Source organism: Muntiacus reevesi, chromosome 8 (assembly GCF_963930625.1).
Source record: "Muntiacus reevesi chromosome 8, mMunRee1.1, whole genome shotgun sequence".
Classification (NCBI taxonomy): Eukaryota; Metazoa; Chordata; class Mammalia; order Artiodactyla; family Cervidae; genus Muntiacus; species Muntiacus reevesi.
Genome location: NC_089256.1, coordinates 46,424,170 through 46,452,070, shown reverse-complemented (window position 1 = coordinate 46,452,070; position 27,901 = coordinate 46,424,170). Strand labels below are relative to the sequence as shown.

Below are 27,901 nucleotides of genomic sequence, written 5' to 3'. Positions count from 1 at the left end.
AGGTGTTATTATCCAGGTATGGTGAGGTTGAAAGAGCAGGAGACGGTTGCCTTTGAAAAGAGAGTTTCTTACTCACAGGCCCCGAGATTTGAGGGTGCCTTACCCCGGGAGGGCCACACAGGGATGCACGGGGGTCTTTTAGGAGGTAGGGTGATGAGAAATGTGGGCAAGAGCCTCAACCTTGATTTCTGCAGGAAAGAATGGATGAGGCAGTGTCAGCAGGCTTCAAATTGGCTAGTTTGAATGATGTCAGCAGGCTCTGGCGCACAGGACTATCTAAGTTATCTGTTGTCTGTCCCTGGGGTGATTTAGGGCAGGGGAGTGGTATGAGTGTGTAAGAACTTGATAAAAGAGGTGGTTGGGGGTAGGGCTCTGGACTCATCAGTTTGCATGTGGAAGCAAGTCATTTACTATCTCTAGGAACTGACTAGGTCCCAAAGTATGAAAGTATCCCCTGCATGCCTAGGGTAATGACCCCAGAACTTAACCTGGAAGTAAAAAATTTAGTATAATCTGAAGAGCATATTCTTTTTAAACTTACCCAATAAAAGTTAGATTTAGAATATGTGTGTGTGTATATATATATGTATTGCAATATTTACATATAAATAGATAACAGAAACAGATACAATATTGAATTTACATCTTGTGTTGGTCATCTTACCAAAAAAAAAAACCCTAATGAACTTTTTGGCCAACCCAATATTTAATGCCATGTTACACACAGACTTTTTATTTTAACATTGCAAACTTTAGTACTTGATTATATCTCTCATTAATAATTCAAATTTTAAATATGACCAGCATCATTGCCATCTTGCCTTTGTATAATAAGACCCAGGCTGCTTCAGTATAAATGAATTTATTGCAACACCCAGCCATACGTTATTTTGCTGCACTTTCTTTGGAGAAGACAAAGTAAAATCATGCAGAGTGTGGGTTGTTTTGGTCCTTAGGTATTAAGCATCTCTGGGAACAAATAAAAAAGTATTAAAAATAAATAAAAATGCAAAAAAAAGAGAAAAGAAATAGAGAAGAATAAAAAGTTATGATTGGTACAATGAGGAACCACAGGACTGTGTTCACAGCATAGTCCGGCTCAGGTCTGGCATGGGCGCATCTCCCCTCATCCCCTGCTCTCCTCCTTGCCTCTCATAGCTCCAGGTACTAGAGAAGAGAACAAAGTTGGAGTCTTCTCCTCCACCTGGGTGGACTCTTGGAAGCATTTGCCTTCCAGGAAGAAGGAGGAAGAAGACTTGGAAGAGGTCCACACTCTGGCCAGAGATGACTGGTGTCTGCCTGTCCATCTCTGTCAGTTCCAGGCTGATGCTCAGAGCCTTGAGCAGAGATGCAGGGAGGAGCGTGCATGGTGGACCACTGAGGGCCTGGGTCTCACCACAAAATCAAGGCCATGGCAGCAGGAGGGCAGGACTGGAAGCTGGCGCTGGTTGGACCTCAGGCCTTCACCAGGCAGCTCTGCTTTCAGTTGCCCTTCTGGGCAATCAGCAGCAGCAGTCATGGGTCACATTTCTGGTGGTCCTGGCGTGCTTGTCCCACCGCCCCCTTCTGTCATCTCTGTGTTGTCCCAGCAGCACCCTCCGAGTCAGAGAGCATCGGTCTAGGTCTCTTTGTGGTGCATAGGAAGATGGAGCCTCAAAGGAGGCCAGAGTTGGGCGGGGGGGCTCAAACCCCAAAGTGGACACATTTACCAGGCCCTTCAGACAGGGTTTCTCTTTGAAAGCCAGTTGAAGATGGAGTGTAAAAAGATGGAATAAGACAGAAATCTGTCAGCTACCTTCCCTTGCAGCCAGGGGCACTCATGCCCAGACAAGTCCAGGTTCAGCTTGACTCCTCCAGGGAGCCCTGGTTTTGTGACTCTCCTACAATGCTTGCTCATCTGGTCTGAAAAATCCCCTAGAGTTGAACTCAATGGCTCTGGTGACACCCACGCAGCCCACAGAGCTGCTAGGAGCCCTGGTCTGATGGGGGTGGAGGATCCCACTTTCCTGAGCTGCCTTCCCACCCAGGAGGTCTGTGCTAGTGTTTGTTCTGGGCATAGTACATGTTCTTCCCTCCAGAACACAGCTGGAAAGACAGGGCAAGGCAGGAAGCAGGCCCTAAACACAGGCGGGGGACGTAGGCTGACTGCTGGCCTTCTGGCCACATCCCTCTGACCTCTTTGGAGTTTGAAGTTTGGATGGGGGTTGGTGAGGCAAGGGCTGAAGATACCAGGAGGTCCTCTGCTTGATGTTCAGAATGGACCGGCAGCTCCAAAGTGACCATGTCCTTCCCCTGGGTCTGAAAGGACAGTGTTTTTCCAAGGTCAGAAGCTAGAGGAAGAGGAACCTGACTTCACTGGGGTCTTGTGTTCTCAGCACTCAGGTGCTGGGCAGTGCTTGTTCAACCAGCCATTCATGCTATACTTTGAAGTCCCTTTCTGGGACTTTACTGGTGATCCAATAGCTGGGACTCTGCACTACCAATGCAGGGGGCCCAGTGTGATCCCTGGTCAGGGAACTGGATCCCACATGCCGCATAAACAAAAAGAAAGATCCACCATACAACAGCGAAGGTCAAAGATCCCACCTGCCACAGCTGAGATCCGGCACAGCCGAATAAATAAGTAAAATATTTTTAAAAATAAATAAAAGCCCCCTCTCGAAGCCGGCAGCCACGGCTCTCTGCTTGACCCAGACAGGGTTGTGACTCAGACACAGTGCTGGTGTGCTGCTCTTGCTGGCGCTTTGCAGTTGGCTGTTCCGCTTCATTTGGTGTTTCCTGGGGTGGGCATGTCTCTGTCCTTCCTTGCTGTGTTTCCAATGCTTCGAAAGGAGTGGGTTTTACTTCTTTCTTTCCAAACTCCAGCTGTTGGCTTAGTCAGGAGGGTGAACCCCTTCACATAGCTGACTCTATTTAGGCAGCATGTGACAAGGTGGTGGGAGAGAGAATCCTTCCTGGCTGGGGTGTGTGTCAGAGGAGACCTCACGGAGGAGGGACGGTAGGTGGGTATGGATTCCACAGAGAAATGGGATCGAAAGCAGAAGGATAGAAAGAGGAATGTGGCAAGAGCACATAAGAAGGGATCTGTGTGAGGAGAGGCCCTGTGGGCTGGGAAAGACTGGTTCAGAGGTTCATTCTTAATCTCGTGGACAGTGGGAACCCTCTGGGAGCTTTTGACTGATGTGGCTGGTTCATTCATCTGGTGGTGGTATGGGGGTGGGTTGGGAGGAGGAGAAGGTGGCGTCCTTAGGTAGAGGGAACTGAGAATGGGTTCCTCACTGCACTGGGACACTGCCCGAGTTCTTCCTCCTAGTGATTCTGATAGCTGAATGTTACTACCACCCCCATCTCACTGACAAGACGTCTGGACATGGGTCATATCTTCTGTAGGTGGTGGAACCATGATTCAAAACCAGGTCCTCTAGCTCTAAATGTGTGCTCTTCATGTTAGTTAAGACTCAGCAGGACATGGAGGCCCTGGGAAAGAAATCTTTTGATTTCGTTGTTCATCGCATCAGTGCTTTAATGATTTGTTTTTTTAATTGCCAGTCTTTAATTAGATAATAAATATAAGTACATCTTCCCTGCCTAAAAGGAAAAACTAGAGTTGTGACTAGAATCCCATTTGAACACCTTTCCCAACCATGGTCCTGTGAACTACTCTGCCTTAGGATGGAGTGCTTGGAAGACACCCTTGTTTGCATTACAAGGCCCCCTCTTGCCTTCTAACATCCTGCCAGCACTGTCAATCAGCCTGTCACCGGGCTTAGCAGCGGTCCAGTGCTGTCAGGCAGCCAGATTGGGTCCCAAGAATAGTAACTGGACTGGAGCCATGCTCTGCAGCCCCAGCATTCCACATCTGGGCCTGGCCCAAGCCGTATGTTTGGAGAGTGGAGCATTGTCCTCCTTGCCATCAGCCTTAAAAGGCCCTGCTTGTGGTCCAGGCATCCCTCATGTCCCTTGATAACCAGTTGTGATTCTGCCTTCTCTTTAATTTATCTGAACCTTCCACAAGCCTGTTCTGTCCTCAGCCTATCTCAGCTTTTAGAGAGATGGAGGCCAGGAATTCCCATCCAGCTTGTAGAATGTGCTTCTTTCGTGTATCCTAACTGTGCTTTAAGCCCAGGCGGCGCTAGTGGTAAAGAACCTGCCTGCCAAAGCAGGAGACATAAGAGACATGGGTTCAATCCCTGGGTGGGGAAGATCCCCTGGAGGAGGGCGTGGCAACCCACTCTAGTATTCTTGCCTAGAGAATCCCATGGACAGAGGAGCCTGGTGGCCCTGGTCCCGTAAGGTCCCAAAGAGTCAGACATGACTGAAGCAACTTAATACACACCCTATCCCCATTTAGCACTGGTCTTGGAGGAGCTGATACACAGAAACCTGCCTTTTCAGCCCTTGTCTACTTGGCGGCTTTCCCCTCAGGACCCACTCCAGCCCAGCAAGGCCTTTTCTGAGGCATTGCCTATGGATTCCAGGGCAGGGGCAGGCACTGTATGATCATCTGGGGTCATCTCAGCCTCCTGGTGTGTTTCTAAGGCCCTCTCTGAGACAGGTCACGATCTCTAGGTTGATTTGGTTAGAGCCACACATCTTAGCAGGGGCCTGGGAGAATAGCTGGAAAGTTTGGGAGCAAGTTATTCCTGCCATGAAGAATACTGACAAAGAGAGAGAGAGAGAGAGAGATCAGGGCTCAAGTTGAACCCAGTTTTCTTCCCCACCCGCTCAGGAAAGTTGCATTGATCTTAAACACTGTTTGTTTCAATGAAATCTTCTATAGGTCTCCCTGGGAAAAACAGTTAATGGTCACTTAAGTTTCCATCTCCCATTCCTCTGCCCAGCTCCCCTACCTTGACCCCAGCCACCAACTGGGCGGCAAGGAGCACAGATTGAAAACCATCTGCTCTGGGCTATAGAGTCAGACATATGCTTGTTTTTACCCTAAGTGCCAATGGTCACGAAATGCTCTTTATTTTAAAGTAGAGGGATGGGATAGGGACAGTTGTTCCCACCAGCATGTGAATTTTGCTGGTCCCTGATCTCATGGTGTTTTGCTTTTCATTTGGAGGAGTCCTCAGGTGCTGGGTTTTTCCTTGACCACCCCAGGCACGTGCCTGGGCTTAGCATCCAAGCTTCCCTCCCTATCTACCTGATCCACCCACCAGTTGGAGCCAGGAATATCTGCAGTTTAGTTCAGTTCAGTCGCTCAGTCATGTCCGATTCTTTGCAACCCCATGAACTGCAGCACGCCAGGCCTCCCTGTCCATCACCAACTCCCAGAGTCCACCCAAACCCATGTCTATCGAGTCAGTGATGCCATCCAACCATCTCATCCTCTGTCATCCCCTTCTTCTCCTGCCCTCAATCTTTCCCAGCATCAGGGTCTTTTCAAAAGAGTCAGCCCTTCACATCAGGTGGCCAAAGTATTGGAGTTTCAGCTTCAACATCACTTCTTCCAATGAACACCCAGGACAGATCTCCTTTAGGATGGACTGGTTGCATCTCCTTGCAGTTCAAGGGACTCTCAAGAGTCTTCACAGTTCAAAAGTACTCTTGGGGAACTTCAAATCAGGACCCTTGTTGTGTGTTTTTTCCCCAAAATTATTTATGTACCTTTGGAAAATGAGAAAAGAAGAAAAAAAAACGAACACCCCTATTCCCATCGCTCTATAAATAGTCACTGTTGGCTTTATGGGGAGTTTCCTTTGAGTTTTTGTGAACATATAGGTGTTGAACCCTATGTAAGGATACACAGCTTCTTTTTTTGAAAAATTTAATTGCAACTATACAGTACTAGCCTTTTAGTACCCTGCTTTTTTTTAAATATGTGGCCAAAAGCACATTCTGTTTTTTCAAATAATTGTATAATGTTTTATTAAATAAATTTGCTATATCATAGTTTCACCATTCTCCTACTATTAGACTTTAGCTCCCTTAGTATTTTAGTGTCATAAGTAGTGCTGAGTTGAAGATCCTTGCACATAAAGCTTTTTGCTTATTTAGGATTATTTCCTTAGGATTCTCAGAAATGGAATTACTGGGTCAAAGAGTTTGAACATTTCTAAGGCTCTTGACACATATTACCAAATTTCTGTACAAAAGAATCTAGCCAGTTGGCATTCCCAATAGCAGGGTAAGCGGGTGACTATCCAGCTGCTTCTCGAACATCCAGCTCCTTTGTTACAGATGAGGAAACCGAAGTGCAGAGACATGAAAGGAATGGTGATCCAGGGTCACACAGTTCCTTGAGAACAGAGGTGATTCCAGAATCAAGGCGTGCAGGCTCTCACTTTAGACATCTTCAATTGTCCTCATCACCTTCTTCTGTTGTTATAATGTTTCCTTTCCTTTTTCTGAGTTGTGTCCCAGTCTTTCCTATGGAGGCAAGGAGAGCATGTAATTCTGCTGCTTCTGAACCATAGGCACTGCCCTTCCTGCGTGTGTGAAGTGGAAGGTGTCTGGGTGTCAAGGATTTGGGGTCCTAGTCCTGACACCACCTTTGTACACTTGACTACCCCCCCACCCCCCACAACCTCTGTTCCCTTACCTCTTTTCTGGGGCTGTCAGTTCATGACCTTCCCTCTTCACAGGATCAATATGCAAAAAGTATCACAGTACAGTAAGGAACAATCCAAATGAAACATGCTATTATGATTATGGTTTATTCTGGAAGTATTCCTGGGATAGGAGAATTCAGCATTAGGAAACTAAAGGTCTAAATTAATTAACTCACTTGTAATACCAGTTTGTTCTAGAGAGAATATGAAGCATCTGTCAGACTACACATGAAACTAAAAAAAGTGATCCTGTACACCAAAGTGCATAAAGTTAACAATACCATACTGTATACTTCTAATGTTGAAAAGGTTGCTTTCATGTTAACGATATTTTTACCACATTATGCAATATGGAGATGGAGGGGGGAGAAGAAAACCTGAGACATGGGGACAGTTCAAAGGAACACTCATTACACCCTACAGAACTAAAAGATACAGACCAGTAAGGACACCCAGAGCTCCCTAGACTGCCACTCTCCATAGGTACATAATGTTAGCCACATGTGTAATTTAAAATTTTCCCAGTAGCCACATTTTTAGAAAATGAAAAGAAACAGGGAATTCTCTGGTGGTCCAGTGGTTAGGACTCTGTGCTTTCACTGCTGAGGGCCTAGGTTCAATCCCTGGTTGGGGAACTAAGATTCCACAAGCTGTGTGGTGAGGCCAAAAAAAGATAAGAAACAGGTAAACTTATGGTAGCACTATATTTGATGTAACCCAACAAAGCCAAAGTATAATTTTAATATTTAGCCAGTATAGAAAACTATCAAGATATTTTCCATCTTTATGATGTCTACGAAGTTAGTGTCTATGTTATACTTACATTACATCTCATTTTACATGTCATTTTAGACTCATCACATTTCAAGTGGTCAATAGCCACATGCAACTTGTGGACAGCTCAGCCACACAATATTTCCAGCACTGCGGAAATTTCCAGTGGATAGCACTGCTCTACACTTTCATCCTCCACCTTGCTTTGGAAGCTTTGGCTGCAATGTAGAGAAGCCCATGAGGAGCTGAGGCCTGGGGGAGGTGGAGAGATGACCAGCCCCCCAGACCTGTCCCTGCAGAATTCTAATGCAGTCGCTGTGGTGCTTGTCTTGTGAGTACCTAGTAATGGAGGAAGACTTGTGGGCCCTCTGGGGGCTCCCAACTAACAGGGGGATATTGCAGCCTAATGAAAGAGGAGGATCCCCCCTGAGGAGTTTGCAATGAAGTTAGAAATTTGGAACCTACAATCAAATGGTCATTTATAGGAACATCATGGTAGATGCAAGTATCTACAGTGACAGAACACAGCGTGGCTTGTTGAAGGAGGGGAAATGTGAGCCAGGATGCAAGGATGTGGTGGGAGGGGGATAATGGCATAAGCAAAGAAAACGTGGCAGGAATAAGAAAATTGAGACAGAGAAGAAATGGGTGTGGCTGTTTTCAGAGAGGAGGGTCTGGATTTGGGGTTGAGTGTGTGGGGGTGTAAATGCTGTAAAGGTTTAGACATGAACTGATAAGCTGGGGCAGGCTATTTTAGGTGCTTGAGCTGAAGGCTGATTGGATAAAAGTGGAATTTGAAGAAGATTATCCTGGTGGCAGTGGCCATGAGTGTGATTGTTTGGAGCTGGGCTGACTGGCCTGGAATCTGGACCAGAGGTGACAAGTGGGTAGAGGGTGTGGTGATGATGGATGGTAAGGCATATTTGGATCCATCCTTGCAAAATCTCAGAGAACTGAGCGCCTCCCAGTGTCCCTGTGTCACCTCAGCCTGGGGATCCCTGAAGCAGGCCCCCAGACCATTACTCTAGCCGGGGTATGTGGGTCTCAGCTGAGGGGCAGGTAACGCCCCTGATTTTGGTGGGAAAGGGGCTTTGCTTGAGGTCAATCGGGGGCCTCTTTGCTGATGAGACCCACTCTCCAGGTGCTGGGAGAGCTGGTTGCCATGGCAATGGGCACAGGTTGGCAAGTGCTCTGAGGAGGAGGCCAGCAGACAGCTGCTTGGGTGCTACAGGGCTGAGGAGGTGGGGCACCCAGACAGGGCGGTGTCTGAATGCCAAGAATACCTTTGAGTGGTTTGTTGGGGCCCAATAGTCAGCTAGACTTTGAGACCGGAGGGTTAACCCCTAAACCTTCCTTCTTCCTCTTCTCATGTCCCCTCTTCGTCACTCTCCACAGCGGTCTCTGTGCTGTGTCTCCTGCACGTACCCCTTTCACGTACCCCCTTTCCTGTTTAAGCCCTAAGATCAAACAGTTTGAGCCAGAGATACACTTGACTGAGGCCCTCTTTTCTTCATCCCTCTTACTCTCTGGTTTAAAAAGCCCATCACTTAAGATCAGAGGGGGAAAAATGGTACAGAGTGGGAAAGAAGGTCATTCCCACAGAACAGAAGAAGGGGTTTAAGCTAGACATCAGGAAGAACTTCCAGACCTGAAGATTAAGTGCTGGAATGGCTGCATCAGTTGTTCCTTTCTATGGCAGTCTCAGCACAGGGGAGACTCCTGCTTGGTCATGTAGGAGAAAAAGAGGGGCCTAGTGATCCTAGATGTTTCTGTGCCTATCCCCCACCATGCCACAGCAAAGAGTAAGGAAAAAGTCAGTTAGGCAAGGCACAGAGGGAGTTGTTGGCAGGGCCCCCTTCCCTTCCACCTAGTTCCACCCATTCTCAGGAACACCAGAAGAGAAACAAATTTAGCCCTTCTATTTTTTTAGAGTTTATAGAGAAAATTTAGCATAAAACCTTTCTTGGGCAAGAAGGAATTCCTTCCCAGCTGGACCTCCTTTTGTCCTTCCCCGATTCTGGGAGATCACGTCCTCCATGAGTTTCCCCAAAGAGGTGGGAAGTCATGTGTATGAGGGTGCCTGTGGGCGTGCACGCCTGTGTATGATCCGCAAAGCAGGGCCCCGATCTGTTGTGGTGTGGACATGGGTCTTCAAGTCCAACAAAAGTCTAATGAACACTCGTTGGGTGCTGAGTGTGCTGTCAACTGTGGAGGACCAAACAAGCTGCGTTCTGTCTGCACACGGCTTACCGTCTAGCAGAGCAGGGGAGGCGGGTGTGCAAGCAGGTCCCATCAACACGGGATAGGAAAGAGCTCGGGGAAAGCCCAGGCCAGGGCCTGCGAGGGTGACGGTGAGGAGGATTTCAAGGGCTGGTAGGACTTTGCTGGGAGAGAGGTGACAGGCTGTGTGAGGGAACACTGCAGGCAAAGGAGGTGCCATGTGGGGGCCATGTGTGAGGGAACACTGCAGGCCCTGTGGGGGTGGGTGATATGGTTAGGGAGGAGGAGACTCGGGTGGGAGTGTGGGTATGTTGGGGGAGGTAAGCCCTCCGGGGCCTCAGCAGACCCCAGTTTGGGGAGTTACTTCATACCCGTGTGGCCCGTTTGTCAGATGACTGGCCCAGGGGATGCTGAGATTCCGCCTGGACACTGGGCACTGGCCTGATGGGTCCTTTGAGTGGGGAGAAGTCTAAGTCATGGCTTGGGGCTTGGGGAGCCCCTCTGCTCACAAGGCTACTCAAAGTGGGGAGGTTCAAAGGGTAACTCACTTAAAAAGTGAAGTTTGCCCAGTAAACCCCTTCCCTCCAGAACCCTTGGGGAGTAGGCCATTTCTAGATAATTAAGTATTTATGCTGACATTTATTATTATAACTATTTCTGATGAACTCCTCCTAAAATATGTATAATTCTTTGTCCTCTCCTTAAATAGTCACTGATGTAATATAACCTTTTCTGGGTGACTTGAACTACCATTGTGTAAGTTAATTATCGTCTTCTGCTATAGTAGAGGGCAGGCCTGCTTAGGGAGTGCAGGAATGTTTGCTCCTACATGAAATAGTCTAAGTACTGGAAAAGTTTTTGAATAACTTATTCATACTTGAGAAATCATTTTCTGTCTTCTTTCTTGGTGAATATACTGTCACTTGTCACTTCTCAAAATTATCACGGTGCCTTCCCAAGCAACTCTTCACCTCTCCCACCCCTTCCCACCCCACTTCTAATTGACTGTTTCTAAACTGCATGAGCTTGGCAAATACATTATTAGAATTTGTGGAAGCTAACAGTTATCAGGGACTTAGTGATAACCTGAGATTTTCCCTTATGGGTAAAGTTCATGAATGTGAGTACATAGTCTAAGTGACATCTGTTTTGTCCCATGTAGGGTGTCTTTGGGGCTATTTCTGTGTTCTCAGCTGTGCTATATAGCAGCAGTCCCCAACCTTTTTGGTACCAGGGACCAGTTTCATGGAAGATAATTTTTCCATGGAGTTGGGGTGGGTAGGTAGGGATGGGGTAGGGGGGATGGTTTGGGGATGATTCAAGCACATTACGTTTATTGTGCACTTTATTTCTAGAATCTAGTGCCGCCTCTGATCTGATAGGAGGCAGAGCTCTGGTGGTAATGTGAGAGATGGGGAGTGGCTGTAGGGACAGATGAAACCTTGCTTGCTTGCCTGCTGCTCACATCCTGCTGTGTGGCCCGGTTCCTAACAGGCCACAGACTGGTACTGTCTCATGGCCCGGATATTGGGAACCTCTGCTATAGAAGGCTAGTGTAAATATGCATTCTTTTAATTCATTCAAAAACAATTAGGGACTTCCTTGCTGGTCCAGTGGTTAAGAATTCTATGGCCAATGCAGGGGTCAAGGGTTCAATCCCTGGTCCAGGAACTAAGATCCCACATGCCATGGGGGAACTAAGCTGGTGTACTGCAACTGCTGAGCCTGCATGCTGTAGAGCCCGTGTTTCACAACAAGAGAAGCCACCACAGTGAGAAGCAATTAGAGAGTAGCTCCGCTGACCCCAACGAAGACCCTGCACAGCCAATAAATAAATAAAAATGAACTGTCTTTAAAAAAAAAAAAAAACAACTATCAGATCCCTGGAAGGGAACAGAAAACAGTTGATTGCTTAATATTGGAGGAAACATCCTTTATCATATCTGATTTGGGTGAGAAAAAAAATTTTTTAATTAAGAGAATAAAGAAAAGGTATATACCTTTTAAAGTTAGAAAAGTAAATTTAAAACACTACCATCTTAAAATTAGCTATGCTATTGTAATCATCTCTGAGGGTCCTCAGCAACCAGGGCTAGCGGGAAGCAAGGGAAATTGGGAATGGGCCAGCCCAGGCCTGGGGCTGGTGTGGGGGTAGAAGGTGGGTGTCCAGAAGGCTCAAGTTCATGACAATGGTAGCTGCCAGTCAGTGAGCACCTGCCAGGCCAACTCAAGTAGGCACTTTGCTTATGCTGTCTGGTTTTCATGTAATACCACCCCCTAGGAGCTAACGTTCTTGCCCTGCCTGTACACGGGGGCTCAGAGAAGAGGACTCATGTGCTCACAACCGCCAGAGCTCAGCTCTAAGAGGAACAGCTTGTTCAAGGCGCGTGTTGGTGCAGTGGGGTAGGGAGTGGTTCAGTTGGAAGCAGCATGGGTGTCTGTGCCTGGTTACTCACTTGTCTGCCTGGTGTGGCCTGATTACAGGACCTGAGTCTTCCTATTGGATTCCGTTGTCCAGGCCCAGAGCATTTAGAGCCACGTGTCCTTTGAGCCCAGGTGGCGCTAGCAGTAAAGAACCCGCCTGCCCATGCAGGAGACATAAGAGACGCAGTTTCAATCCCTGAGTCGGGAAGATCCCCTAGAGAAGAGCATGGCAACCCACTCCAGTATTCTTGCCTGGAGAATCCCATGGACAGAGGAGCCTGGCGGGTTACAGCCCATAGGGTTGCAAAGAGTCAGTCACGACTGAAGTGACTGAGCATGCACGCACGTCCTTTGAGCCACTTGAGGTGGGGGAGACTGGTGGCCTCCACCCCTTACACACACACACACGCGCACACACACAAAGAACTTGTCCTATTCAGGCTGGGGGGTGGGATAGGTAAGGACAGTGCGTGTGTGTGTGTGTGTGTGTGTGAGAGAGAGAGAGAGAAACAGAGACAGAATGATGCAGAGCAGAGTAACAACACCTTCCTCTGCCTGGAGATCAAGAGGCCTGGCTTCAGACTCTACTTGGCCACTCCTCCTGGCTAACAGACCTTAGGCCAACCTGGTGGCTCTGGGCCTTGGGCCGCCAGTCATGAGCTGAGAAAGTTGGAAGTGATTTCTTGGTCTGTAACTCTGCGGATTTTGAGAACCTGAAGGAGCATGCCCTCCTGTGATACCTGCAGACACTAGCCTGTCTCCACCATTCCTCAGACTTTCTAAAAACTCAACAGATTTTATCCTACCTGGAACTCATAGAATTTTCCACTCAAGATTTCTCTGAGGAAAAAAAATCTTTATTGCATGCATAGCTTTCTTTCTCTGATCATAAAAGCTATATATATCCTTTGAAGAAGTCTGGAACATAAAAAAAATGTATAGAGGAGAAAATGTAAAATCCCCCTTAGTTCTGCCACATTTTGATATTTCCTTCTGATCATTTAAAACCTAAATTAGTATAATACAGGATATACCATTCTGTAACTTGCTTTCTGCACTCCTGTCACTACATAGCACATCTTTCTTCATTACGTAAAGCAAATTAGACATGAGGAGGAGGCTTTTGTTGGGCTGGCTGCCCTTCAGCAGCCTGTGTCAATGACCATGCTTCTGAGTCCTCTGGAAACCCGTGGCCCTACCCTTAGCCTCAGAGCCCTGGTCAGTCAAGGAAACCATGACAGAGGTGCCATGGCGGGGACTGTGGGTGCCCCAGGACCTGGCCAGCTATCAGCCTGCAGGGTTCTGGGGCAAAACCATCATAGTCTGCATTATGAGTGGCACCCCCTGCGTTGTGCAGTGAGAGGTTGTACCAAAGCCGGAGAGACTGCCTGTGTCACCCCTGTGAGTTAATAGGAGCCCTGGGCCCTGGAAATGGCTCAGCACATTTCACGGGGTGAAGTTATTTTGGTTGTGTTTCCATCCTGTGGCATTTGGGCCCTGGGAAGGGGAGCCGGTAGGGGCTGGGCTGAAGCAAGGAAACCAGGGACAGTCCTGGGGATGTGTTGCTTCTTCTCAGCCTCATGGGTTGGGTGGGGGCCACCTCCCAGGAGGGAAATGCCTATTGTCCTCTCTTAGCCCTCAGCCCCAGGGTCTCTCCCTCCTTCTGTGTGGGCAGTCATAAATTGTAATTTATAGCCTCTCTTTCCCAAGAGATGATCTTTCACTTTATTTTGTCCGAGCTGCACTTGCTGTCTCCTGCACGGCCCTCACAGACATCTGGAAGTGTTTAGACAGTCTGTGGTCATCACGCAGTGGCCCCGCGAACTGGCTGGGAAGGGTGGGTTTGGCCTAGTTCAGTGGCCCGGCGGCTTCATGGGTGGCAGGCACTTTGAAATTCTCAGAGTGTAGCTTGCTTTTTGCATCTCAGACCCACACACTTTTGCTTCCTTTCCCGTCCATCTCCTCCCATCCCACTTACCTGGAGGGATCAGTGTACTTGCACATCCTTCAAGCTTCCGGGCACTGCTGGCCAATCTGCCTGGGCAGCTGGTCCCCATGTGCAGGTGTGCTGGGCGGCCCCCAAGCCCCTGGAGGGTCGATGGGAAGTGTGCTGGCCCCCGCCCAAAGCTGGGTCAGCACAAAGTGCTTCAGTGTTTGTTTCTGATTTTCTAGAGTCATTCAAAGGGAGGTCTCTCCATCTCGAAATGTCCCCTTCATGCCCTGAGTCTCTGTTAGCAGGACTGAAAGTTGAACAAGTACCCTATTCTCAGGTAGAGATTTTGGGGGACAAAGACAGACCACAGAGGTGAACCTTCATGGATACAAACTCCAGCCTGCTGTCTTGAGCAGATGAAGGGGTGAGAAGGAGCAGGACAACTCCATTCCATGGATGGGACTGGGTGGCCTCACTGTGATGGCCCAGGACCACCACCAGGGGGTGGTGAGGAAGGTGTTTCACCCACTTCCACGGGAGTCTAAGCCCAGCTTTCATTCCTTACTTCACGGCACCTCTTATTTCCCTGAAGCAACTGTTCATCCTCCTTTGTGTATCAGCCTCTTGGAAAAAATCTAAGGAAAGCTATTCACCTTCCCTGAAGGGAATTGTACCATTTGAGGGAGACCTGGACTCCTGAAGACCACCTACACAAGCCTCGGGGTAGAGCCCTGCTAACCAGATCTCACAGGGAGGCTGACTCTCCATGGCCCATTCCACCAGCATGCATGGGGGAACGGGCTTGAGGATACAGTGGGAGACCTTGAGAGAAAGTGCTAGACTGATGCCCAGCTGGGTGATCAAGTGGATTCTGAAGTTTGCTCTGCCTCTGCCACAATGACAGCACTCAGGAACCACCAGCTCCCTCTTCTCTCCCCACTCTTCTTCAAGCAGCAAGAAAGTCAGGCTTGGCTGTAAGCTGTGCCTGCTGGGGATGAGTGGTAGGCAGTGGGGTCTGTTTTCTGATCTGATGGTTCAAAGTGTCTGTTCAACTTCCCAGCTGGAGCCCGAAGCTGGAATCTTGGTGGCTCCGGGATTGGCAGCCACCCTCACCCCTATCACCAAGGGCCACCTTGGTGGACTGCTCTGTGCTGATGTCCAGCTATGTGCCAGAACCACTCCCCAGACCCTTCCATGGCTCTGCCCTCAGCATACACTCGCCCACCCTGGCTCTGCTCTTGAGGAAGCATGCAGGCTGTTTTGGACATCTGTGTATACTCCATGCAACTAGTTTCTAATCGTATGCACTTCACACTAGAGTTTATCCTGCTCTGAGTCATGGACTGAGAAGCACTTATTCTGGGAGAGTTGATTGACCCTGTGGTCAGCGAGGGGGAAAGTTACAGGGTTTTCTAACCTCAGGGTCAGTGTCCCTCGCATCTGTTTGTCACATGCCTCTCTGCATGTGGCGCTCTGCTGGGGGCATCACCAAAAACAAGAAACAGATGCAGGCTATGCTGGACTAGGAGTTTCCAGCCGGGGTGTGCAGGGCGTTTGGGGGGTGGGGGTGGGGAGTGGTTCGCTGTCTTTTGTGAAAACTCTCCACGTGCCAGTGAACCCTACTGGTATTGGGAAAAAGGAACAAGGCTGTAAATCTTGGCCCCGAGAAAACTCTTCAAGCTGTGTTCCTAATTCTGAACCAGTTCCCCCTCCCCCAGGGCCAGAATTTCTTGCAAGGATTTTCTAATGAGGTTCACAGTGTTATTCATATCCTCTTCGCCAGAGTTGCCAGGCGGAACCCTTCCCAGTCTGTCTCTGACTTCTGGTCCTGTCCCACCACCAAGCCCTCCTTGTTTCTGGATGAACTTCCTGCCTCACTGAGGACCCCTCAACCCCTGTCTCAGCTTCCTCCTGGGTACCCTTCCCAGCCTCTCGGAGCCAGCCCTGACCTTCTCCTGCCCAAAGTGCTCACTGCACTAGCCAGGCCTCTGTTATGTCTCTTTTGGCCCCCTCCCTCCCTCGCTGCATCACTCCTGGCATTGTTTGGCCCCTCCTCCCTCCGATGCTGAGTGAGAACACAGGTTCTCCTGCATCAAACCCATCCTGTCTCTTCCAGACTTGCCTCCACCTCGTATGTTCTTTCCCCTCTTCATCACCACCAGCCCTCTCAACAGAGTAGTTCTCCTTGAACCCAGCAATCCCCACCTGCCACCCACGATGAGAGCAGCCATTGCTGTACATGCTGGGGTTCCTTGGCTACCGTGCGGTTGAGCCCCCTCAGCCACTGGTCTCCTGCCTCTCCTCAGCCTGGCCCTGCCTCCTTCCTGGCACTCCAGGTTCTCCTCTCTGCCTGCTCCCACTCCATCTCCTGTCTTGGCCCCTGGTCCTCTCTTTCCACCTTAAGCGTTGAAGTGTTTCCCAGGCTCCACAAAAAGCTCCCTTCTTCCGGCTGATCTTGCGCTCCTCCTCTGTGATTCAGTTAGTTGTCTGCCATACTTATCCCTTTGGCCCAGGTATTTCTGGAGGTCCACTCTCAGATTTCAAGCTGTCTGTTGCTCCCAGGCTGTTCATCCCCGGGAACATCAAAAACCCATCGTGTGCACAGCCTGATCCATCTGCCCCACTTCCTTGGCAAGGCTAACTTCTCTTCCACCTCTCTTCTCTGTCTTGTGTTCTCACATCACCATTCCTTGTTGCTCAGTTAAAAACTGGGAGTTATCCTCGGCCACTCTTCACCTCCCACTTTCACCTGTGGCTGGTCATCTGGTGCTGACGGTTGGAACTCTGAACTCTCTCTCAGTGCCTCCACTTCCTGCATCCCCTCCCAGCCTGCCCTAGCATCTCCCGTCTACATCATTGCAACAGCCTTTTAACTGGGTCCCCTGACTCAGCTCTTTCCCTCATTGGCTCACCTTCCGCACAGCTGTAATGTTGCATTTCCATAACTTCAGGACTGAGCACATCGCTTCCAGGCCATTCTGGCTCTGCGTGTGGCTTCTCTCTCCCCATCTGCCCTTCACAGCTGCCTCTCCAAGCTTTCTTGGAAGGCTTTCAGTCCCTCCAAGTGCTTTTGACTTATCTTGCATTTCAGAATCCAGTCAAACATCACCTCCTCCAGGAAGCCTTCCTGGGCCACACCCCAACTTGCAGGCATGGGCTCTTTTTTTTTCTCTCCTTGGGACCCCTCTGTGACCTCCTGGTTTTGTCTTTCTCCTCCTAGAGAAAGACACACCCAGTCTCAGGATGTGTGTGTCTCAAGATCAGAGGTCAGCCTTTATTTATTGCTGATTTCTCCAGCTCTAGCAGAGTGCCTGGCCTGCCGCTGGCCTCAGTACATGTTTGTCTAATTAATGTTGTATGAAGATACATTCTCTCTTACATATGCTAATAAACCTTTTTAAAGGAGGTTACTGTGTCACTTGGTTTGAATGTCTCATATTTGTGACTGGGCTCTGCTGAGATGAATGTCCTCCTTAGCTTCTCGCAGGATTCCCCGGCTGTGTTCAGGCTTCTCTCTGCAGGCTATTGGATTTGCCTATTTTTTTTTATTCTTACCCCCGTTTGCATGTCGTTTACCTCCAGCCTCCTCCATGTTTGTCACATCCTGGTCAATTAACACATACTTCCGGAATGGTGTGTGTGTGTGTGTGTGTGTGTGTGTGTGTGTGTGTGTGTGTGTGCATGCACACGCTTGGTCATGTCCAACTCTTTGCAACTCCATGGACTGTAGCCCGTTCGGCTCCTCTGTCCATGGAATTTTCCAGGCAAGAATACTAGAGTGAGTTGCCATTTCCTTCTCCAGGGGATCTTCCCAATCCAGGAATCAAACCTGCATCTCTTGTGTCTCCTGCTTTGGCAGGCGGATTCTTTACCAACTGTACCAGCTGGGAAGCCCATCCAGAGTGATAAATTTGGTCAAACTGATTTTTCCTCCCTGGCTAGCTTCCCCAAAACCAGATGTTTTCTGGAAATGAAGGAGATCTCAGAATCCAAGCTCATTTGAATAACAATGTAGTGTCATATGGACTGAAATAGTACCAAGGAGATACAGGTATTGAAAATAAAATCACCGAATGCATTTTGAAACCTGATTTCAGTGATTTTCAGATTATTCATGGGATACCTCACACCTCACAAACACAAACAACTGAATTTTACATATGCATATGTGTATCTCCACCCTATTTCTGTAGGTTGTATATATATTTTATTTTGTGGGTTCTGGTCCTGTTGACTCTAGGACCTAGCCTTGAGCCTGGCTGATTGAATGAACGAATAAACAGATGAACAGACTAGAGCTTGAGGGAGTATGTTTTCTGTTTGAAGGTACGGCAGTTTCTCATGGATCCTAACACTGGGCAGTGCTGGGTGACACTTCTCCCTGTCTCCTTTCTCTGGAGTGGCCTTTTCTGCTGACTCATGACCTTCGGTCACTTATATGGTGTTGCGAAAACCTAGCTGGGCACCTTCTAGAAGTCACGGGCAGAGGTGGCTGGCAGGCAATGTGGGAAGAAAGTTTCTGGCTGGATGGCATCACCGACTCGATAGGTATGAGTTTGAGTAAACTCCGGGAGTCGGTGATGGACAGGGAGGCCTGGCGTGCTGCGATTCATGGGGTCGCAAAGAGTTGGACACGACTGAGCGACTGAACTGAACTGAAAAGAAAAGAAAGGTGGTCAGAATTCTTGAAGGTCCTTAGAGCTACCCAAAGAGGTAGCAGATTTAGGCCCAGTGCTCAGGAGCCTTAGCGGGTCACAGTATGGTGTTCATATAATTTAGCATTAAAACCAGGCTCCTTTTGGCAGTGAAAGGGAAAGGGAGGAGCACTGTGAATAATTTGCCCAGGACTGTCCTGGGCAAATCAGAACAGAAGGTCACCCAAATGGAAGGCAGGCCTGCTCTGGGAGCCCTGTGGTTCCGTCCACAGGGTGCCAATGCAGACTGGTCATCATGGGAAGTTGAGAGGCTGGGGTGGGAGTTGGGATCCTGTGGGGGTCCTTCTCTGAAACTCAGGGTCCTGACAAATGTTGGCAGATCTCCCCTTTCACCCTGTGCACACCTCTGTCTCACCAGCTAGGCCTCCAGAAAGTAGAGGAGTCATGATTTCTGGCTCAGACACTGTGTATCTGGCTGGAGCTAAGTGGGACTTATTTATAAAAGGTTTTAGTAAAATAAGCCTTTTGGCTGTATTGACGTTCCCTCTCTTTCCTTTCTCCACTGCTTCCCTCCCCCGCCTCTCACTCTCACACACACACACAGATTATAGCCCTGGTTGTGAGTGTGTGTGTGTGTGTATCTGCAATGAACATTTTTTGCCCCTAGAAGGAGTGGAGTGTGATGCAGACTCCAGGGTGACCTCCGCAGGAAGGGCAGATAGCCTGGCTCCAGCGGCTCACTTGTTTGTTTGTTTACCGGGGGCGTGGTGGGGTGTGGAGCATAAGGAGGGGGCGCTGTGTTCACATTGTTCAGAGACATCTGCTGTTTGCAGTAACTTGCCAGCCAGGCGGAGCTGCTGGGGTGGCTGGCTTTGCAGTGTTGCCTGTAAATATTATGACTTCGAGGACCGGGGTGGGGTCCCATCAACTGACTTCAAGGAGACTGAAGGGCTGGCCTTGCACTTGGTGGCTGCATCCCTGGGGTCTCATGTCCCCTCCTTCTTCAGAGCTGAGGCTCACAGAAGGAGTGGTGGCTTTAGGAGCAGCAAGAAGGCCAAGACGGCTACTAATGGCCTCTGGGCTCCTCAGATTAGGAACGTTGGGGTTCAGGGACTGTCCCAGAGTTGAGCATCAGAGTAGGCGGTGGGGAGAGAAGAGGTGTCCCCGGGCTTCGGGTCAGTTCCTGTGGCTTTAACGGGGAGGAGGCAAAGAAGGAACAATTTCTCAGGCAGTAAATTTAAATGGCCCCTGGAGCCTGGTTCTGAGGTCAGAGAAAGGGGAGTGCACGTGACGGTGGACAGGCTTTACTGGGACACACCTGGCTTCAAGTCCTAGCTCTGGTTCTTACCCACTGTATGCCCTGAGGCAAGGCTCTGAGCATCTCTGAACCCGGGGCGATGTATGGAGAGTCACAGCAGGCGCTGGTGCAAATACAGCTGGTGTTGTCAAGGCCATCGAAGCCTCCTCTTGTCCACAGGCAGGCCACACTGGGCCCTGCTAATGACCCTTCCGTGATGTAGTCGAGCTCTGGGACCAGACTCCGGGACTCCATGTTTTAGATTTCCCTTGGTGGGACAGCTCATCTTCAAATGCGACCAAATTCCTTGATAACACATACTGTTGAGCCATCCTGCTCAGTTCTCAGAGGAGACAGCTGGTCCCATCTGCAGCTGCGGGCTAAAGGCTGTTTATTATTAAATCTCCCTCAGGATCTTTCCTTGGGTCCTAGCCACCTCAGGCCCTCTGACCTGGGAATCATAAGGCCGTGATATCTGGTGGGGCCTTACTAGGTTCAGAGCTGCAGGGAGTAAAGAATCCATGGATTCCCTCCCTCTTTCAAGACAGGAAGGGGCATTTCCAAGGCCTGCGGGGAGGAAGGGTGTGTGCAGGCACACACGTGTGTGCTCAGGCGCCTGTGTGTACATGGACATATGTACATGTTCACTGGCACGGATGCATGTACATGTGCATGGACACGTGTGCGTGTGTATTTGTGTGCCCTCTTGGGTGGCCCTGTAGTGTATGTCTCTTAGCTGACTTTTACAGGGGCCTGTGCATGGGGAGCTGCAGCTGCTGCTGTGGAGCCTAAAATTAGCCCCATGGGCGGGCACTTTTCCATCTGGTTTTCCTCTCCCTGAAGAGCTTGTCCATCTCAGGAAGGTGGGAGCCTGGAGCTCAGCTGGGCAACTCCTCCCCACCTCACCCCGGTTTGGGGGCAGAACTCCGAGCATCGCAGACTTCCCCAACAACCAGAAGAATCGCTCTCTCCCCTCTCGGCCTTGACCGATGGCTGGTAAAGCCCAAGAGCCACACGGACCCATTTCACATCCCTGCGGCAGCTGCAGGGCAGCAGCTGGGGTGGGCTGCGGAGGGGACAGAGGCCCCCACTTTCCCTTCTGTCACATGCTGTGGCCATGCCTGGCCCTGATGTGGCTTTACAGAAGCCCGTGGTCCTGGAGGCAGAACCAGGGTCCCTGGACGCCTCTCCCTTTGACTGCCTTTCCCTTTGCACTTTCCACCTCTGCACAAAGCCACCTCTCCTCAGCAAGAGACCTCCCGTGTGTGTCTGCGCCTGAGCAGCCCTCACAGAGCGTCAGTGGGGGACGAAGCAGACCCGGAGCACCCCCTGCCCTCTCCAGGACAGGGCGACGCTCAGCCCCCATGGTGCATGGTGGTCAGAGTCACCAGGTGGCAGCATCAGAGCTTGGGGTGGTGAGGAGGCGGCGGAGGGCGCTGAGGGGAGGGCAGGGGGCCAGGGTAGATTCCAGATGCCATCGAGCCTTCTACCCCTCATGCTTTTTTCCTTTTTTTTGTGTGTGTGTGTGGCAAAATATAAATAACATAAATTTTATCATTTTAACCAAATTTCTGTACAATTGAGTGTCACTAAACACATTCACCATGTGGTAAAGCTATCACCTGCTTCCGTTTCCAGACCTTTTCCCATACTAAGCAAGAAACTATGTACATATTAAACAGTAATTCCTCATTCGTCCCAATCCAGCCCTGGTAACCTTTATTCTACTTACTGTCTGTCTTTATGAATTCTATTTTAGATACCTCATTTAAGTTTAATCATACAATACTTGTACTTTTGTGTCTGCCTTGGTTCACTTAGTGTAATGTCCTCAAGGTTCATCCATGTTAAAGCATCTGTCAGAATTTCATTCCTTCTTAAGGAATATTGCATTATGTATATACCACATTTTATTTATCCATTCATTCATCCCTGTATATTTGAGATGTTTCCACCTTTTGGGTATTATGAATAATGATGCTGTGAACATAGGTGTACAGATACCTATTCTATTCGATTTGAGGGGTATATATCCAGAGGTTGAATGGCTGGATCAGTAGTAATTCTTTGTTAAGTTTTCTGAGGAACTGCCATACTAGTTTCCACAGTGACTGTATATTTTACATTCCCACCAGTAATACACAAGAGTTCCAGTTTTTCCACATCCTTACCAACACCCTATGCTTTTTAAAGGCTGGATTAAGAGCAGTCCAGCTTGGGGACATAGGATGGATATGACTTAAGAGGACTTTTCTGGCTTGAAAGGGATGTTTGGTCCTCTGTTTGGGGAAAGATATCTGAGGTAAGTGTGTCCTGTGCACAAATGGAAGTAGAAGGACTGTCTTCTTCAGTTATTCATTTGACTAATATTTGGCTCATTCATGTGGTTTGGGGTTGCAGTGCAACAACCGAGTTGCTGCAAATCAGTCTGCATGCGTGTTGAGTCGTTTCAGTCGTGTCTGATTCTTTGCGACCCCATGGACTGTAGCCCTCCAGGCTCCTCTGGTCATGGGATTCTCCAGGCAAGAATACTGGAGTGGGTTGCCACTCCCTTCTCCACGGGGATCTTCCCGACCCAGGGTTCAAATCCGGTCTCCTGCATTGCAGGCAGATTCTTTACCCTTTGAGTCACCAGGGAACCCCTAAAATCAGTCTACTTAAAAACAAAGGGAAGGATATTCAAAGGTCACAACAAGGGAAAAGGAATGATGGAGATGGAGATACATGTAAAAGTCCTTTGAGTAAATAAAGAGTGAATGATTAGGATGGGGGAAGAAAATATTTATAAATGGCCCCAAAAGCCATTGGAATGCTTATTGAATGCTGAATATAATAAATGTTAATATAAAAGCTTAAAGGAGAGTGTCCTGTGCAGGGGGAATAGCCAGAGCAAAGGCCCTGGGGTTGGAATGTGCCTGGTCAACAAAGGAAGGAGAGGGTGCAGACTGTGAGGGGCTCAAGACCACCGTCATGATTTGGTCCTTCATTTTACTCTGAGTGGGATGAGACTCTACTTATTGGCACTGTTAGTACCTTATGTTACAGTAACTCATTTAATCCTCAGGCCAGCCTGGAAGGTGTCCGCATTTCACAGGAGAGGAGACTGAGGCACAGTCAGGTCCTTGCCGTGAGTAGAGAGGAAACACCAAGGGAGGGGGCACCATGCTGTTTGCACTTCTCCTGGGGGAAGGACAGGATCTGAGGAGAGCCCATGGTAGAGACCCCAGGCCTGGCATTGTGAGTGCGTGCTCACCCAGATTTGGGGGAGGTGGCTTCCCGCAGGGCATCCTGACTCTACGAGAGGGAGCCAACAGTGTTCATTGTAACAAAGAGGGCAGTTTGCAGCACATGGTTTAGGTTGGTAAGTGAGCTGACAAAACTCACCTAGGTGTCACCTTCTATATTTGCACTCCCTGCTCTGGGGGCCAGGGTCCACAATCCCCTGAATGCTGCTCAGAGTTGGGCCTTGGTTGACAGGACCAGAATCAAGTTGAGGGCAGAGGGTAGTACAGTCATTTTCCACCCGCCTCTACTCAGCTTGTTCCCCATTTCCAGGGCTCCTTATAAATGTTTGTGGTTGATAATCATACTGAAGCATTGATAGTTGTAACTGGGACTTTTCTCGCTTATTTTTTTTCCTGGGAAACCAAAATGTACTCAAGCCTGGATTTATTTTGAGAAGAGAGGCAAGGGAAGTCCCTAATTACTTCTAATTAGGGAAGTAGCCCTAACTAGGAGAGTCTGGCCTATTGATGGGAGGGGAAGTCCAGACCCAGAGATGGCTGGCTATGTCCTTTGGGATTAAAAGGTCCTAGACTTGAATTCTCACCCTGCATTTAATATTTTATCTACATATCCTTGGGTTGGGGCTTCTCTGGTGACTCAGATGGTAAAGAATCTGCCTGCAATGCGGGAGACCCAGGTTTGATCCCTGGGTCAGGAAGATACCCTGGAAAAGGGAATGGCTACCCACTCCAGTACTCTTGCCTGAAGAATTCCATGGACAGAGGAGCCTGACAGCTGCAGTCCATGAGGTCACAAAGAGTTGAATACAATGGAAGCGACTAATACTTTCACTTTTATCCTTGGGTTGAGCTTTGGTTTCTCCTTTGAGTCTCAGTTTCCTCTTCTGCAAAAATGAGGATGGTCTGTTCCAGTTGATGTAAGGACCTGTGAGATACTTAATAGGAAGGAGAAATGCAATTCTGGAAATGCTTTTAGTCTAGAGTCTCTTTGCTGTTCAGACAAAGTCTGCTCAAAAGTTGACAGAGACTTGGGGCCTCCGGTTGGGTTTCTCAACTTTGCAATTGTCACTCACCCCCACTCCCTGCTCCACTCTGAAGTCCCTATGTCTCTGAGCCCCCATGAAGCGACCCTACCCTCACCCACACACCCTTCCCACACTCTGTGCTGTCACAGAGCCCTGCTGACAGCCTCCATTGTCTGCGTCACCCACTCTCTTCTCATACCATCTCTCCCCCCTTGCCTTCACCCCCACTTCCGAGCCCCCCACCTCCCTAGGCTGCAATTGCTGTTCTGGATCCTCTCAAAGTTCCTGCAAACCCACCTACTCTGTGGGCCTGAAGATGCTCACCTCCTGCCCTATGTCAATTCCCTTCTTACCTCATATGACTCCCGCTCGAGACTCGGTGCTGTTTCAAACAGGCAGAGAGGACTGCCTCACAAGTCCTCCAGGAGGGGAGCTGATGGGAGGTCTCACCCCAGGGAAGCCAAAGCGTGCCCCAGGCTCAGCCTCAAGGGGTTTCAAACATGCCTCTCCCAACACCTCTCTCATCCTCTCTATCAACCCCACCCTCCAACACCAGAACCTTTGCCTGCAAACGACCAGGCACTAAGGTAAAGTGGTCCTTACCCTTAGTAAGGGCACAAGTGGTCCTGTGCCGCTCAACTGGAGATGGTGAAATCTCTGTGAGCAGGTGGGTGGGTGGAGCATGTAGAAAAGTAAACATTTGCACCTGATGCTCTTTCTAAGGACCACGGGACAGTAGCCAATACCAGGAATTCACTTCACTTGGAGAATTTCAGCCTGAATTCCTGGAAACGGAGTTGCACACTCTGAAAATGAGAGTGTAGGACAGGGCATTGATAGCACGGGCCTTTTTGCAGAGTCAGAGGACAGCAAAGAGAAGGAGCTGCCCTGGAGCTTTAGAGGACTGTCTCTGTTTATAGCAACTGATGTCATTTTCACCTGAACATCAGTCCTCACCTCCTCTCTTGAGTCTGTAACTAACCCTCGGCTGTGATGGGGGGATTTGGTGCCGAGCGTCTCCATTTTACCTTTGGGGAAACAAAAGCACGAAGAGACACAGCTAAGACCTTTGGCCAATCAGAGCAAACCTCCACATCTCCAGCAGTGACAGGGGTAGGAGCCTTCCATCTCAACATGGTAGTGAGGCTTCCCTTGAGTGGTATCAGGCTGCCCTCCTGCAGGACAGGGCCAGCTGGACCTTCTGGAACCTCCAAGCAGTGAGGTCAGAGTGGTCGGAGCAGGAGGGCATGGTCTCAGTATTACCTTGGCCCTTCTCCGCAACTTCACACCAGTCTGGAGGACCACCTGCTGATCTCTGCCTGGGACTCCATGCTCTGGGAAACTGGACTCCTGGTCAGCATGTCACCTCAGGACAGGAGGCTCTGTTCTCCCAGCAGGGACATGGGGCCACTGGGTCAGTGGAGGCTGCAGGACTCTTCAGGACCGTGGACTAAAGTAGCTCTAGGTAGGGTCACACAGCAGTGCGGAGACATGCTCTCCACATCATTCTCTTTTATGGGTACTTGGGAAGGCTGTGTACCTGAGCCTCCCTCACTGTTAATTCAAGGCCATGTGTCTGAGTTGTCCCCAGCGGAATGTGGGTGAAAGCCAATTACACCTCAACGCATACAACTTCCAGACCTGGTCTATGAAAAGCCCAGTGCTCTCCCTTCTCCCTTTCCACAGGGACCTGATACGAACCCTCCACATGGTCCGGATGTGGCCTGCATCACATTTCTTATGAGCCAGAACTCAACTTTTATGGAGCTAAGTGCCAGAGTTGTCAGGGTGTATTGTTCCTGAAGCAGGAACCTATTCCAACACAGCAGCACATTAGATTCAAGGGGCCTGGGACTTCTCTGGTGGTCCAGTGGTCAAGAATCTATCTTCCAGTTCCGGGGATGTGGGTTCAATTCCTGGTTGGGAAACTAAGATCCCACATGCTGCAGGGAAACTAAACCTGAGTGCTAAAACTACTGAGCCTGCACACTCTGGAGCCCACATGCTACAACTAGAGAGAAGCCTGCCACAGTGAAAGATCCCGACTGTGGCAGCAAAGATCCTACATGCTGCAGCTAAGTTAAGACCCGATGCAGCCAAATAAATAAATTTTAAAAAAGAGTTGTAGTCGTGCTATACTGCTACCTCAAAGTGTGGTCTTAGGCACTGAATCCATGCCCTCATATGAAAAAGTAGAGCACCAAGCCCTCTCGAGTTCTGAAATTTGGTGAGGCTGTGAAGATCAGAGTTGAGTAAACACACTGGAGAAGGAAGGATTGATTCCTGGGCTTGGGGTGAAGAGTCAGGGCAGGTGGCTGCTTTGCCCAAGTTGTTTCTCAGCTTTGTTCTTGAGTGGAGTTACAGGTGGCTCTAACTTTGGAGAATGCCCAGCTCATTACTGGTTTGATTTTCTTGTCCATTCATTCATTTATCCACTCATTCATGCAAAATTCCTTGAGCATTTAGTATATGCTGCCTCCTTGCTAGGTGCTGCTGTTTTGCTAGTGAGCAGATGGGGCTCTCAGCTTAGGAGGGACGTTGTACACTGATGAGAAGTCTCACTGGTAATGGTGAAATCACCATACTCACCACAAAAGGGAGAGAGGCATGGACTATGGTAGCTGTTGGGGGCTGTCACTTTGGGAGATCAGAAAAGGCTTTTCAGAGGGATTGGATATTTGGCTGCAGTCTAAAAGAAGAGTAGGAGGTAATGAGGTAAAGAGGGGGTGGGAAAGAGGTTTTCTTGGGAGAGGGACCAGTGTCTGCAGAAGCCCTGTGGCCAAATGGAGTGGAATTGAACTCACAGTAGTGATGGCAAGAGATGATGTGAGAGGAGGCTGGAGATGCAGGAAGAGGCAGATGACACAAACCCAGGGAGCTGAGTTAGGAGGTTAGCTTTTACTCCAAGAGACTTGGAAGTTATCAAAGTTTGAAGTGGGAGAGGATGTGTAGTTTACATGAACAGATTTGTGTTTTGAAAAGATCATCTTGGCTGCTGTGTACAACTCCAGTTCTTGTCTGCTCTGTGCTTGTCAGCTGGAGGTGGACAGGTGTGTGTGTTTCTGTGGGGGAGCATGCGTACGATTTTAGAATGCCTGCAGTCCAAGGTTGCCTGCTGCTTGCTGGGGCATGTCTCTCCCTTGGCCTGCCCTAGCCCACATCAGATGCATGGTGTTCCATGCATGAAACACCAGAGGATGAAACTTCCCCAGGGGATGGCAGGAATTCACCAGATGCAGATCCTAATTCTGAGAAGAATGCTGGTGAAGAAAGGAACTATTGTCTAAAATTAGGCTTTGGGAATATTTTAGTGAAATTTCTTCCTGCTCTTTCCTTGCTGAGGGCTTGGCTCTGGTTCCTTCCTCCTACTTGCCTAGACCTCTCTTCTCCAGCCTGTCTTCATCCTCTTAGCTCAGCCACCCCCTCTGCTCTAGGGTTAAGGTTGAGGGGTTCATTGTTACTTTTTTTTTATTTTTAATTTTTTTGCTACACCGTGTAGCTTGCAGGATCTTAGGTCTCCCGACAAGGGATTAAACCTGAACCCTGGCAGTGAAAGCACTGTCCTAACCACTGGATCACCAGGGAATTCCCCATTGTTGCCTATTTAAGACCTCTCTGGGCATCCAAATAGTGGGCAGACTGGCTATTGGCTGATCATGATTTTCTCTTAGCAGGTGTCTCCTCCTCCTAATGAGACATTTCTCAGAAATATATAGCCTGGACTGGGAGGCACCAGGCAGAGAGAACGTACAGTCTTCAGATGAAATTCTG

The 27,901-nt window shown here is 49.1% G+C and overlaps 1 protein-coding gene and 1 non-coding gene across 3 annotated transcripts in view; both read left to right on the top strand.

Annotated features, from left to right (window-relative positions):
* ADCY5 (adenylate cyclase 5) overlaps positions 1-27,901 on the top strand; it is a 157,277-nt gene that overhangs the window by 37,749 nt on the left and 91,627 nt on the right. The gene's annotated exons all lie outside the window — the stretch shown is intronic.
* Positions 7,120-7,192, top strand: TRNAE-UUC (transfer RNA glutamic acid (anticodon UUC)). The gene has a single exon. It is a non-coding gene; the product is annotated as a tRNA-Glu (tRNA).